The sequence below is a fragment of the Cuculus canorus genome, chromosome 6 (genome assembly GCF_017976375.1).
Source record: "Cuculus canorus isolate bCucCan1 chromosome 6, bCucCan1.pri, whole genome shotgun sequence".
NCBI lineage: Eukaryota > Metazoa > Chordata > Aves > Cuculiformes > Cuculidae > Cuculus > Cuculus canorus.
The window spans coordinates 791,410-806,215 of record NC_071406.1 but is presented as its reverse complement, the minus strand read 5'-3'; the positions used below and the strand labels follow the sequence as shown (position 1 = coordinate 806,215).

Sequence of the window (14,806 nt, the reverse complement as noted above, 5' to 3'; positions counted from 1 at the left end):
CCAGGTAGATCGATAGCTCTGGATCAGGGAGTGCAGGGAGAGGATGAGGGAAAGGTTTTAAGCTGCGAGAGGGGAGACTGAGATGAGATTTTAGGAGAACTGTTTTGCTGTTCAGGTGGGGAGGCCCTGGCCCAGGGTGCCCAGAGCAGTGGGGGCTGCCCCATCCCTGGAGGGGTTCCAGGCCAGGTTGGATGGGGCTTGGAGCCCCTGAGCCAGTGGGAGGTGTCCCTGCCCATGGCAGGGGTGGGACTGGATGGGCTTGGAGGTCCCTTCTGACCCAAACAATTCTGTGATTCTCTGGGCCTGTTCCAACAGCTCCATGTCCTCCTTACATGGAGGATTCCAGAACTGGACACAAACTCTAGCTTGAATCAAAAATAAGCCCTGTCAGCTGGGCTCTTCTCCCAAGTGACAGAGGACAGGACAAGAGGGAATGGCCTGAAGCTCCGCCAGGGGAGGTTCAGGTTGGATATCAGAAAAAAATTCTTCACAGAAAGAATCATCAGGCACTGGCAGAGGCTGCCCAGGGAGGTGGTCGAGTCGCCTTCCCTGGAGGTGTTTAAGGAACGGGTGGATGAAGTGCTGAGGAACATGGTTTAGGGAGTGTTAGGAATGGTTGGACTCGATGATCCAGTGTGTCCTTTCCAACCTGGTGATTCTGTGATTCTGATTCTATTCCACTTTTTGTAGTAGTTAACCACCTCTTGTGTCAGGGAAAGGCTGCAAACGGGTGATTATAGAAAAGGACACGAGTGTTCAGTGCAGATCAGATGGAACACAAGTGTAACAGTGTCTGGAGAAACGCTGTTTGAAAACCCCGAGCTCTCAGAGGGACATTCTGTGCAACTGTCAAAAATACAGTTGCTTAGATGAAACTTACCCACTTTTTGTGGTAGTAACTACCTCTTTTGTCAGGTTTGGGGTTGAGGACGGGATCCCAGGCGCTGGGAACTGTTCTGGGCAGCGAGGAGAGAGTGGGGAGAAACAGAACAGGAGGAGAAATGAACTTTAAACCGCAGGATGGTTGGGGAGGGCGCGGGGGCAGTGTCTGCCGCTGTAGCCTCTCATAGCCACTGTACCCTCTCATAAGACCCGCGGAAGAACGACTTTCCAGGAGGGGATGTAGCTCAGTGGTAGAGCGCGCGCTTCGCATGTGTGAGGTCCCGGGTTCAATCCCCGGCATCTCCAGAGGTGTATTTTGAGCTTTCATTTTTGGCTTTTCTTTTTCGCTGTCCGCGGCCGCGGGGACTCTGATCCACGCTCCGCTGCTTTTTTTGTGCTGCTGGGGGAAAACAAACAGGAGCTGCTAGTGCTGCAACGCGGGTTTGGCTGCCGGCAAAAAGTTATGCTGCATTGGCCGGGAATCGAACCCGGGCCTCCCGCGTGGCAGGCGAGAATTCTACCACTGAACCACCAATGCGCGGTCTGTAGCTCTTTAGGCCTCCTCCTTCCCCGAGCGCTCCGCGGAGCCGCCGAGGATTCCTTTTCTCCCTTTTTTCCCGATTTGCTGCTCACAATCAGCAGTTTTCAGCTGTTGTTTCCACAATAAAATAAGTTCTTTACGAAGGTTTGCAGTGTCTGTGTGCGGTTTTCCTCTAAATGATATTAAAAAGAAAATCACATAATGCACTCATCTCTTTTTAAATGTAAAAGCTTTCTGACCAAGCTACGAAAGGTCTTTTTTTCCTTTTGTTTTGTTCCCCAGAGCAGTGGGGGCTGCCCCATCCCTGGAGGGGTTCCAGGCCAGGTTGGATGGGGCTTGGAGCCCCTGAGCCACTGGGAGGTGTCCCTGCCCATGGCAGGGGTGGCACTGGATGGGCTTTGAGGTCCCTTCTGACCCAAAACATTCCATGATTCCCTGATTCCATGATCTCTGAGGTCCCCTCCAGCCTAAACCATTCCATGACGCTATGATTCTTTTCTGAACTGGAAGGACTTTGCTAGAAGAGGCCACCAGTTAGAGGCTGAGATGCTGGCAGGCTCTGCTAATTCAGGAATCATCACGGTTCCATTTCCAAACGTAGTCTTCCTCCTTTATCTGCTGATGAAGTGCTATGGATTCTGACATTGCAGTGCAATGTAAACTCATGCGGTGATGAGACACCGACAGAATGCCATTGCCTGCACTGTGACATAACGAGGCAATGTTTTGTTATAAATTATGAACGCTCTTGACATTCAGTTTGCCCTGGACACGCCCCCAAGAACGGCCACACGTGCGCCAAAGAGTTCAAGAAAAAGCAGCATCAAGTGTTTTGCATCAAGAGAACATTAAGGTGTGTGCACGAGAAGAATAGCTGTCCTTTAGAGCACACCCAGGCAGGACAAACGTCCACCACCACCCATCTCCTGGGCAGTGGTGAGCAGCAGTTTTCCTCTCCAGCACACCATAACTTGACTCTACAGAGAAGGTTCCTGTTCCCCGTGTGACCATAAAGCAACATCAAAATGTAAACTTCCCCGTAGAGCCCTCTCTTCCCAGCTTCTACAGCTTAACTCTTCCCAACTACATGGTCAGGTCATCCAGATGGTGAATTTCTTCTGCATGTGTAGAGCAGAACCTGAGCAGAACTTGCCTTCTCAGTCTCAGACAGTCAAGACCATGATTTCCTTGCTGGCAAGTTGGGTACCCGGCAGTGGTAGGTATTTCCCAGTCACCCCAGCTCCGAGGAACCGTGCAGGCCAGTAATGATGCCAGCACAGTTCCCTTTCCTTCTGCACTTAATTGCAGCTTCTTAATTTCCAGTGAGAGAAAGTAACAAACTAAATACTTGGAGTAATAACCATAATTTAGGCTGTTGCTCACAATTGCGTCAGTCAGCCTTGAGAAACTGTTTTCCCAGGCAAGCACAGAGATCTCAAAGGAGTCAGGCAAAAATATTCATATTGAGAAGACTCTAATTTGATATTTTAATATACCCAAAAGGCAGCCATGCTGAGGTAAACAGCAACATTGACCAACTAGTTTCTCTCCCTTCTTTTATCCCCTCACCTTCGTTCATTCCTGGGAGCCGAGCCCCTGGAGAGCATGGCTGTGCAGGAGATGGACTTGGCAATGTCCGGGCACAGGACAGGAGAGCCTCTGGGCTCCTTCTCCTGGGCCAAGCAGGGTGATGAGCGGAACTGGCAGTGTTTCTGGAAACAGCCGCTCCTCACATAGTCTTCTACATGTTGCCGGCTCATGTCCAGTTTCTCACCCACCAGCATCCCAAGCCCTTCTCTGCAGGGCTGTTCCCAATCACTGCCTGTTCCCCGGCTGGATTGAAACTGTGGATTGCCCTGGCCCAGGTGTAGGACCTTGCAGTCGGTCCTGCTGAATCTCATGAGGTTGATGTAGGCCTCCTTCTCCAGCTCGTCCAGGTCCCGCTGGATGACATCCCCTCCTTCTGGCATGTCAGCCACACCATTCAGCTTGGTGCCACCCGCAGATTTGCCAAGGATGCACTCGAAAATATTAAACAACACTGGTCCCAGTACGGACCCTCGAGGGACACCTGGTATGGAGGCCACTTGTCACTGGTCTCCATGTGGACATCGAGCCATTGACCGCTACCCTCTGGACGTGATCAGCCAACCAATTCCTTCTCCACCAAACAGTCCACCCATCAAATTCCCATCTCTCTAATTTTAAGAGAAGGATGTTGGGGGGGTGCTTGTCAAAGGCTTTATAGAAGTCCAACTAGATGACATCTCACAGTTAACTAACACCTATCGAACACTTAATATTATCAGGGCAGTCCAGCCAAACCTTCTTACTGGCCCCAAAACAGCAAAGGATGACTGTGAGCCTTTCAAAACAGCTTCTAAAAGCCCCTTCAGTAGAGGCTTCCATGCATTTGTCTCTGTTTCCAGGGTGCGCACAATTTGTACATCCCTGCTGAGCTCTGTGCTGTGGGGAGCCTGTGCACATCAACCTGATTTTAACAGGACACGGAATAAACCAGGCATTTAAAAACATCCCCCTCCCCAAGAGGACAACTGGAGACATCGTGGAGCCTTCAGCAAAGCCGGCTGAAACAAAACAAACTGAGCGGTCGTGGTAATCATGTAGGTAGGATTTATAACGTAGAACAACTTGTCAGCGTGGGTTAAAGTTTTAAGTCCTAGCAATTTTGACAGCGTCCCTTTGAGCACAGTGAGAGCACAGGGACGAGCAGGACGGCAAAAGGTCACTTGGTCACACATCTCGGCTGCAGCTTTTAAGTCTCCAGACCCACTAGGCATGTCCCAATTAATTATTTAAATCGGCAAGGGAAAATGCTTCTGAAAAGGTACAATCTTAAATTCCAGGGGAGCTACGGGACAGCTGGCATGGTCAGAAATAGTGCTGGGAGGGAGCCGAGGCACAGTGGCCGCTCCACAGGCTGTGGACACCAGAGGAGCTGGTCACGTCCAGAAATGCTGGTGTGGTTCAGGTAGCAGTGAAGTGGGTTTTACGGAGCCCCTTTGTTTCCAACAAAACAGCTCTGGATCCAAAAGGTCACAGAACCCAAACTGACAGTGATACTTGTGGTTATTTGGAATAACTTTTCCCATCACAATTATTGATAATGTTGCTGGGGATCTGCGTGAGGTCCTGATAAACCCACAGACATCCTGAAAATATTTGTCCAGATGCTGTGCAAGAGGTCCCAAACAGAAGCTAGCAGGCAAGTGATGCTCCTGAAATGGGCACTGGAAGAGGAGACTCAGATCCTATGTTTCTTCATTATGCTCTAGTAGCCTAGGGTTTTCCGAGTGATTGGAAAGCAGGGCGAGGGGGGGATTCCCCCCTATACTCTGCTCTCATTAGACCCCATCCAATCCAAGTCATTCTGGGATTCCATGACTGCACATGTCCTTGAAAAGGCCCTCTAAGGGTTTTCCCTACTCAATCCAATGGACACAATACCTGGATGGAAAGCAGACGTGTGCACTCACCAGGGCTGATTTTGGTCTGTCGTTGTCGCAGAGAGAAAAACAATACCGTGCAAATCCCCCAAAGCCTTTCTCATTCCATTTTCTCCATACAACCCCCTCTCTCTGGCACACATAAAGGGAAAGTAAATGTAAAAGATTTTCTTTTTCATTTTTCCTGCCACAACAAAATCCTTGAAGCAACAGAAAAGGGCTCTGGTCAAACAGTTTGAGCAGGCTGGCTTTCTCAAAGCTCTTGCCTGTCATTTCTCCCTCTCTACCACTGGAATCCACGGTCTACATCAGCCCTAGCTCAGCTGCTTGCCCCCAAGATACGGATCCTTCACACGGCTCCTTTCCACTGCCGGGCTCTCCCGTAGCGAAGCCAGCTCTGCTGCCGCTGCAGGGAAAGGCCAATTAACGATTGCATTTGCTCTGCAACAAATAACACACCTGTGACCTTTTCCTCTTAAAACTGCAGGCTTTGCATTTGTCTCTGTGACCCAGCCCTGACGCGCCATCCCTGTATAATGGCAAACACGAAGGCGTAATTATGATGGCAACACATTGCTTTAGTTTTAACAGCAAACTGAGCTGTGTTCTCTTTCCAGACACAAACACAGAGGATGCTTTTATCTGTTGCAGTGTAGAGGGAAATGTTTGAAAACAGGGAACACAGCCCTGGTGCCGCTGGTAACCTGAGCATCTGATATGAAGCAACACAGTTGTATTTCTGAGTGATAGCTGACACCAGCAGCCAGAGACAGGAAGGCCTAAGCGCTAAACCAACAGCCATCTCTAGTGCTTTTATTTTCATAGAATCATAGAACGGTTTGGGTCAGAAGGGACCTCAAAGCCCATCCAGTGCCACCCCTGCCATGGGCAGGGACACCTCCCAGTGGCTCAGGGGCTCCAAGCCCCATCCAACCTGGCCTGGAACCCCTCCAGGGATGGGGCAGCCCCCACTGCTCTGGGCACCCTGGGCCAGGGCCTCCCCACCTGAACAGCAAAATATTTCTGCCTGAGATCTCATCTCAATCTCCCCTCTTGCAGCTCAAAACTATTCCCCTCATGCTCTCCCTGATCCAGAGCCCCTCCCCAGCTTTCCTGGAGCCCCTTTCAGCACTGGAAGCTGCTCTAAGGTCTCCCCACAGCCTTCTCCTCTCCAGGCTGAACAACCCCAACTCTCTCAGCCTGTCCTCACACCAGAGGTGCTCCAACCATCGGATCATCTCCGTGGCCTCCTCTGGAATTGCTCCAACAGCTCCATGTCCTCCCTGTGCTGAGGACTCCAGGTGGGGTCTCAGGAGAGTGGAGCAGAGGGGCAGATTCCTCTCACTTACCCTGTGGGTCACTTTTCTAATGGGAGGACATGCCAGGTCCTATCGGGAAAAAATCTCAGTAGAGCAATCCCTCCTCTGTTTCTGCCACTTCATTTCAACCCTCCTGCAGTCACTGTTACTCCTCACTCCATTTCCCTGCAGACGCATAGGAGAAACATACTCGGGAATGTAGGAACAGGTTTTCTCCTTGCGATACAGCACTCTGGCATTCGATCAGGAAGCGATGATAATCTTCTTCCCTATCTCCCCTCGCTAATGAAGAGAAACTGCCTCTGGGGTTAAGGACAAAAGGTGAACTCTCCCCGAACACAATTTACACCTGCTGAGCGCATGATTCAGGCAGCTACAATTCCTGCCTTGGCTCGTGTCCCAGAGACCCAGCCACATGCACAAAGCCTCCGGAGGCAAGAGTTTCATCCAGGCATTAAAGAGAAAAACAGACTCCAGAGGGATGGATTTTGCAATACCTTAAAGCAGCTCTTCATTTTTTTTTTTTTTTTTTTTTTGCTTAACCTTGTAAAAATCTTTTACTCTTCAAACTTTACCAACCAGCAACGGAGACAAAACCACATCTGTAGTCAAAATGAGGACTCCTCAAGGGAGGGAAGAACAGCCCATCCGTTGTTTGTGGGTAGCTGCACCCTGAACACGGGGAGAACCTCTGCTAGGAAGGGCGATTGCTCAGTACGTGTGATTCTCAGAGAAGTTTTCACTTGTTCCTGGATTCCCTTTTATGAGTCGCACAGCACTCTCCTTCCCTGCACCTTTTAAGATTTGGCTGTTTTGGATAAGTTCGTGAAGCACAGAAGTGCTGGGTGCAGAAGATATTCACTGGAAATTGGACACAGACCCATCTCACACTCGTGCACGGCCTTGTTTTGAATCCATCAATAATTACATAAATTGATAATGACAATGCAGCCACACCTGGGCGGACAACAGCCCCGAGGGGTGGGAGGAGAAGGTGTTTTCACAGTTCTAACCCACTTCTGATGATGATGTCTTAGGATTTTGTTGGAAATGGATGAAAAGGTCACATTTGGTGCTGTGTTCACCTCTCTGGGACAGAGGTTCATACCTAGAGCTCATGTGTGATGGATCAGGCTGAAACTATTCACCACAAATATAGACCTTATAGCAAATACAAACCTTATAGGAGCCTTGCAGTACCTGAAGGGCGCCCACGGGAAAGCTGGGGAGGGCGTTTTCACAAAGGCATGGAGTGATGGGACAAGGGGAATGGCTTTAAATTGGAAGGGGGAAGATTTAGATTAGACATTAGGAAGAAATTCTTCATAATAAGGGTGGGGAGGCCCTGGCCCAGGGTGCCCAGAGCAGTGGGGGCTGCCCCATCCCTGGAGGGGTTCCAGGCCAGCTTGGATGGGGCTTGGAGCCCCTGATCCAGTGGGAGGTGTCCCTGCCCATGGCAGGGGGTGGAACTTGACGGGCTTTGAGGTCCCTTTCAGCCCAAACTGTTCTGTGATTCTGTGAAATTGCAGTTAAATCCTTTTCTTTTTTTCCTGGCTTATTCTTCTTCCTTCCTCACACTCTCTGTCCAAAAAAAAAAAACCCCAAAAAATCAACCCAAAAGCAACCCCCCAAAACAATGAATCCACTTCTGGGCCTTTTTCTTTCTTTTTTCGCCCTTTCTGTTCAGCTCAGATATTCCCATGAATTGGAAGCCTTCATATCTATGGAGCGCACTAATTCCAGCCACCACTTAGAGTCATAGAATCACTAGGTTGGAAAAGACCTCTAGGATCATCGTGTCCAGCCATTCCCATCAACCATTAAACCATGCCCCTGAGCAAAACTTGAGACCTTATTTCCTTTTAAGAGCACTGCCGTGTCTCCTAATGTGTCTGGGATAAAAACTGCTTCCAGCCCTGGTGACCTCAATATCACTGACTTTGCAAAACTTCTGAAACCCAACCCTCACAGTTGCTCTCCAGCTTTAAATGCCACCCAGTGAGCTGATAGCCACGTTTTATTATTGCGGCTTCCAATTTAGCTCAGCTGGTTACATCTGACCCGGGGAGGAGGGATTAGGTTCCGTGGCCTCCTCAGTTAGGACGTGTTGGTGACACGTAGCTGGCTGGGAGATGGGAGCGTGCCTGCAGGACAGGATGGGATGGGAGCGAGATGTGCCCCATCCTTCACGGCAGCACAGGTTGTTTTTCTGCGCCTGGTAGCAAACACGTCTCATGGTGACCATGGAGCGTGTTGACTAAGCGGCGAGCACGGAAGAACAGCAGTAAAAGCCATCTCTGGAAGAGAGCCAACGAGCACGGTTAGACACGGCTGATCTCTCTGTGCCTGGAAAGCAGGGAACCATGGACAATAATACACTGCGCCGTGGGCACAGGGTCCCGCACGTGTGGAACCAACAGCATCAGGCAACGGATACAGGCTTTGTCCGGGCAAAGACACACTTGTGATGGGTTTATGAGTACAGACAGACACAGGATCAGCTCATGTTTTCATCCAGCACAGAAAAGGAGATCCCAAACACCTGCGGAAACACACCGGCAGTACACTAAAAATGTAAATTTGCAGGGAAAAGCACAGCCAAAAGTTCAGAAATGAGTTTGGGAGGGGGAGGAAGGTCCTAGCTTCTTACGAAAGCCTGCCTGGCTCTCTCACTGCAAAAGAAGCAACAGCCAGGAATCTCTAGAGCATTCCTCCAAAAATCAGAGCTGTGTTTTTCAGCTGTGTCCCTAGGAGCCTGGAGTGTGGGAACCAGGGTGAGAAACAAAAGAGGGCCATTAGAGACCATAACAGAGCAGCTGCTCTTCTAAGTGTCCTCACATGGTATCACGGGACAGAAAGCAGGAAGAAGAAGGAGGAAACACAAAATATCTCAAGGAACCACCCAGACAGCAGCTCACTCATAAGCCTTTCACAGCAAGTCCCTAGGAAAGTTCAGGATTGGAAGTCTGCTGTTTTGGAGAGGTAAAGAATTGGAAAGCTTTCAATTCATAGAGTCATAGAACTGTTTGGGTCAGAAGGGACCTCAAAGCCCATCCAGTGCCACCCCTGCCATGGGCAGGGACACCTCCCACTGGATCAGGGGCTCCAAGCCCCATCCAACCTGGCCTGGAACCCCTCCAGGGATGGGGCAGCCCCCACTGCTCTGGGCACCCTGGGCCAGGGCCTCCCCACCTGAACAGAAAAACATTTCTGCCTGAGATCTCATCTCAATCTCCCCTCTTGCAGCTCAAACCATCCCTCTCAACCTGTCGCTGCCCTCCCTGATCCAGAGCCCCTCCCCAGCTTTCCTGGAGCCCCTTTCAGCACTGGAAGCTGCTCTAAGGTCTCCCCACAGCCTTCTCCTCTCCAGGCTGAACAACCCCAACTCTCTCAGCCTGTCCTCACACCAGAGGTGCTCCAGCCCTTTGATCATCTCCGTGGCCTCCTCTGGACCCACTCCAACAGCTCCGTGTCCTCCCTGTGCTGGGGACTCCAGAACTGGACACAGGCTCCAGGTGGGTCTCGCCGAGCGGAGCAGAGGGGCAGAATCCCGCCCCTCCTGCTGTTCCCGCTGCTCTGGATGCATCCCGGGACACGGTTGGTTCCTGGGCTGGGAGCTCCCCCCCAGCCCCGCTCCTCGGCGCTGCTCTCCACCCACCCTGGGTTTGCGCTCGGCTCTGCGCTGACCCAGGCGCAGACTCTGAGGTTGGCACAGCTCCAGCATCTCCAAATCCCTCTGGATCCATCCTTTCCCTGCCGGCTCGAGGGGCAGCAGGGCTCCGCGCGAGGGCTGCCCCCCCCCAGGCTCCCCGAGCCGGAGGAGGGACGAGGATGCGCAGGGAGGGCGGGAAGAGGCGGAGCGAGCGGCTGGAAGGGGGAAGCGGGGCGCGTTTGGAGGCGGGAGTCTTCCCTCTGCTCCGGGGAGGGACCGGGATCGGCCGGGCTGCGGCGGTGAGTGCGGCGGGAGCGGCGCTCAGGGCGCCCTGCGACCGGGCTGGGGGGGCGAGGAGGGCAGGGGAACGGGGATGGGAAACGGGGTGCTAGAAGCAGGAGGGAATGGGGAACAGGGGGATGGGAGGCGGAGGGAATGGGGAACAGGCGCTGGGAGTATGAATGGAGCCCGGGGTGCTGCGAGCGGGTGGGAATGGGGAGCAGGGGATGGAGCCCAGGGGTGCTGGGAGTGGGTGAGGATGGAGCACAGAGAATGGAGCCCAGGGGTGCTGGGAGCGGGTGGGTATGGGGAACAGGGGTGCTGGGAGTGGGTGGGAATGGGGAACAGGGGTGCTGGGAGCGGGTGAGGATGCAGCTTAGGGGTACTGGGAGTAGGAGGGGATGGGGAATAGGGATGCTGGGAGAAGGAGGGGATGGAGCACAAGGAATGGAGCCCAGGGGTGCTGGGAGCAGGTGGGAATGGAGTCTGGGTTGTTGGAAGCAAGTGGGAATGGAGCCTGGGGGTGCTGGGAGTGAGTGGGAATGGAGCCCAGGGCGCTGGGAAGTGCAGAGAGGGCCCTGGGGCTGTGTAGCCTGGAGAGCGGAGACCTCATCGCTCTTTAGCTCCTGAAGGGAGGTTGTTGTAGGGTGAATGCTGGTCTCTTTTCCCAAGGAACAAGTGATAGGATGAGAGGAAATGGCCTCAAGTTGCACTAGGGAAGGGTTAGATTGTGCATTAGGAAAAATTTCTTCCCCAAAAGAGTGGTGAAGCCCTGGCAGAGGCTGCCCAGGGCAGCCGTGGAGTCCCCATCCCTGGAGGGATTTCAAAGCCGTGTGGATGTGGTGCTCAGGGGCAGTGTGAAATGGTGGGGTTGGCAGTGCTGGGTTAAGGTTTGGACTTGATAATCTTAATGCTCTTTTCTAACCTAAATGTTTCTGTGTTTTGGTGTGGGGTCTGGATGGGACATGCATGTTGTGACCTCAGGTCAGCTTTGAAATCACTGCTTAGATCCATGGCAAACCGTCACTGCCGTCCCTCTTCTTCTGCAGAGCTCGCTTTAGCAGGGTGCAGCCAGAGCTCATGCTGCCAAGCGCTCCCAGCCCCCCCTTACTGCCTTATCCAAGCTTTTGGATGGGAAGAGTGGCCTGAGAACGGGGCATGTGGCTGTGGTATGGAAGTCCTTGGCTGCTGTCCTGCTTGTCTGTGTGCTGTCACCTGCTCAGGGGCTGAGCCTCCACAGAGTGTTTTCATGGACAGGGAAACAGCCCGGGTGTCCCATGGGTCACTGGTGGCACATCTGCAGGCGTCTGTAACCAACAGGGCCTTGCAGAATCCTCTCACTGGATTTGCTTTCTCAGGTAGAGCTGGTCGAATTCTGTGTCTCCTGTTACTAAAAAAGTGGGAATGCTGAGTAGAGCAGAGCTGTAGTTTCGCCGAAGTTTGGAAAGTGAAACCGGTTGCTTTGCATTTGCACTGAACATCTGCAAGGGACGGGGTCTGGGTGACAGCATGTCGGTGCGACACAGAACTCTTGTGCTCTTTCAGTTCTCCTCTCCTCTAACCAAGCCCTTCTGTAAGTGTTTGTAAGCCCGCCGCTGTGTGTGTGTAGACCTTGGGTTTGGAGTAGCTAGAGTTACTCCCTGCTGAACTTGCTCGTTACTGTGTCCTGCTAGCAGAGGTGCATTCAAAGCATGCCCTCTCCACCCGCTGCTGGGAAGTGAGCTTACTCTCCTCCACTCTGAAGTAGTTAGTTTTCTTTTCTGCCCGCTCCTTGCCACACTTCCTCCTCTATTGCATCCGCAAGAGGCTCTTGCGTCAGGAGCTGTGCCTGCTGCAGCTATGCTGAGCTTTTTCCAGGGACAGAGGTGCTGGATGTGTGGCTGGAGTCCCCTCTCCAGTTATTACCAGATGCAGAGGCAAGGATTGCTTTTACTGGAAGACTTGGAGTGCTGTGGGTACGTCAATCTATTGTCACTGGACTCTTGCATTTGTCTCCTGGTGGCTCTCAGGTTATGGCCACACTCCTCTGTATGTTTAGTTTTCACACTGTGTTTGCAGCCTGCTCCGTGCTGGGCTCTGTGAGCCCTGGCTGCTGTTCTGCGATGGGGTTTCTACTCGGGGAGTTCCCCTGCGTGAGAGGTTTGCTCCAGGATAATCACACTGACACTGGCCTGAAGGCTCTGAAGGCCCCATGTAAGAGAGTCTTTTGACCATTGATAAGAAGAAGCTTGGAAACACCGGTGTTGGCAGTGAGGGGTATTTTTAATTGATGTTCAGCAGACTTTTTTCTCACTTCTAAAAAGACAGAATAGTTTGGGTTGAAAGCAGCCTTAAGGCCCGTCAAGTTCCACCCCCTGCCATGGGCAGGGACACCTCCCACTGGATCAGGGGCTCCGAGCCCCATCCAACCTGGCCTGGAACCCCTCCAGGGATGGGGCAGCCACCACTGCTCTGGGCACCCTGGGCCAGGGCCTCCCCACCTGAACAGCAAAACATTTCTCCTGAAGATCTCACCTCAATCTCCCTTCTTTCAGCTCAAACCCATTCCTCCTCCTGCCCCTGCCCTCCCTGATCCAGAGCTCCTCCCCAGCTTTCCTGGGTCCCCTTTCAGCACTGGAAGCTGCTCTGAGGTCTCCCTAGAACCTTCTCTTCTCCAAGCTGAACAACTTCAACTCCAGTTGTAGGAACTCCTATTTGTAGGTATGGTTCCTCAGAAGTGCTTAGTGATGAGCTGTGACTGATGATGGGCTGATAAAGACTCTTATCTGGTATTATAAGATCTTCAATGGGTGATTATTAAGGCAAAATCCAGTACTGGCTCTTCTAGAATAGCAATGAGCAGAGTATGAGTAAATTTGTTGTTGTCCGCTTACCATTTTTATTTAGTCTAAGTTTGGATGAATGCTTTGAGTAGGCACGCGTGCACCTGACAAGGCATGCACATACCTTGTATCTCAGCTGTGGTGTTACCTTGGTTGTGTGAGTGTGGACAAACACTTTGTGTTGCTTAATGATGTGCGAGCGCATGTTTGCATGCAGAAAGCGCAGTAACAATGCCTCAGTGACCCTTACTGCAAGAGGTGCTGTTTTCTCTGGAATTCCGTTGCTACCTGGAAATCTGTGCAGATATTTTGAAAGCTGAATGGATGTGCTGGGTTCAAAGACCGTTAATTGGAACTGTGTTTCCAACGGAAAGCTTGTGCAGGTCCCTTTCTGCTGCTGAGCTGGGCTTCACACCAGTCTCCAGCAAATCTTTACAAGAAGTGTGCTTTTTCCACAGTTTGCAGTCATTATTTTCTGTTTCCCACATAAAGGCCTCACTGGTTTGAAACCGAAAGCTTGTGTCTGTGAGTTGGTCTTTTAAGCAACAGCTTCCATTTCTCCGTGCTCACTTACTGCTGGCGAATGGGGCTGTGGGAATTGTTTTACCTTGTCTAAAATGGATGGGCTTGTGCTGCATTCAGTTTGGAACACAGGCCTGGCAGCTGGCTGTATGAAATAGTTATAGGTTCTATAAAATAATGCATTATAAAATTAATATATTATGAAGTTAATATATAAATGAAAACATAAATTTTAGTTATAGGTTGTGTAAATTCTCAGTTACAATCTCTCTTGTATTGCTTGGCCTTCTGGTTGTCCTTTGAGCCTCTGTTTTTCCAGGGAAGGGCTTTATCGCAGTGCCTTATCACAAGGGCTGGGTGAAAAGGGAAACTAACAGGAAATCAGAATTCTGAGGCTAGAATAAAAGTTCTGAGGACGATAGGACAAATATCGGAAGCTCATGCCTTAAAGAAGGAAAGCCTTGTGTGTTCCAGCTGCTTTGTGGCATTTGTGACTGCAGACGGGAGCTGCTCGGGATACAAGAGTGTGGAGCTCGGGGACCACGGGGCTGCGTGCTCAGTGGCGGCTCTTTAGCGTTGGGGTTCCCTTCATCTGGGCCACAGAGGTGTAGCCTGTGGCTTCCAAAGCACATCCCTTTGGAAAACAATGTTCATTACACGATGAGCAATTTGCTATCAAAACTCTTCCACAGAATTGCTTTTATTGTGGAAACATTCCGTATCCCTCGATAGCTGTCTGGACTCCAAAGTGCATGGGTGGCTCTGTCCCAGAGGGATGAGCTCCCCATGGGTTCCACGGAACCCAGCCCACTGTTTCGCTGGAGACGGGGCACAAATTGTGGCCTGTGCCTTTTTTCACTCAGCAAAGTGTTTCTCAAACCATGGGTTGATTCAGGTTTCAAAATGCCATCAGATGCACGCCCCTCCTCTGGGATTAGATTTACATGTGCTATCAGGTCGCAATCTTTATTCTGGTACATAAAACCAGGCTGCTTCCGTGCCACACCTCAATAATCACCTCATTTGAGGTTATTTTTTGAGCAGGTTCCTGATTGTTTATGCAGATCTGTGTCTGGTCTTATAACATCCAAACCACTTTGGTTTTTAATCTTTCTCTTTTAGCGTTTGGCTGGGCAGGAAAACTGGGATATTCTCAGTATTGGAATAGAGCCGAATTGGGAGACTTAGATTTAACGCATTTATCTGTGTTAAATATAAGTGAAGGATATCAGGAATAAACAGGTGAACAGCTATAAATTAACTGTGTGTGCCGAGAACATTTATTTCCAATTACAGTAATTATCTTATAGTATTTGCAGGTT

At 51.1% G+C, this 14,806-nt stretch overlaps 1 protein-coding gene and 2 non-coding genes across 3 annotated transcripts in view; 2 read left to right on the top strand and 1 right to left on the bottom strand.

Annotated features, from left to right (window-relative positions):
- Positions 1–1,116: 1,116 nt before the first annotated feature.
- TRNAA-CGC (transfer RNA alanine (anticodon CGC)) lies at positions 1,117–1,188 on the top strand. The gene has a single exon. It is a non-coding gene; the product is annotated as a tRNA-Ala (tRNA).
- Positions 1,189–1,349: 161 nt separating this feature from the next.
- Positions 1,350–1,420, bottom strand: TRNAG-GCC (transfer RNA glycine (anticodon GCC)). The gene has a single exon. It is a non-coding gene; the product is annotated as a tRNA-Gly (tRNA).
- Positions 1,421–10,042: 8,622 nt separating this feature from the next.
- Positions 10,043–14,806, top strand: part of GPD2 (glycerol-3-phosphate dehydrogenase 2) — a 51,595-nt gene continuing 46,831 nt past the window's right edge. The window contains exon 1 of the mRNA XM_054069830.1: positions 10,043–10,160. The gene's annotated coding sequence lies outside the window, so the exon portion shown is untranslated. The remainder of the gene's footprint in view (positions 10,161–14,806) is intronic.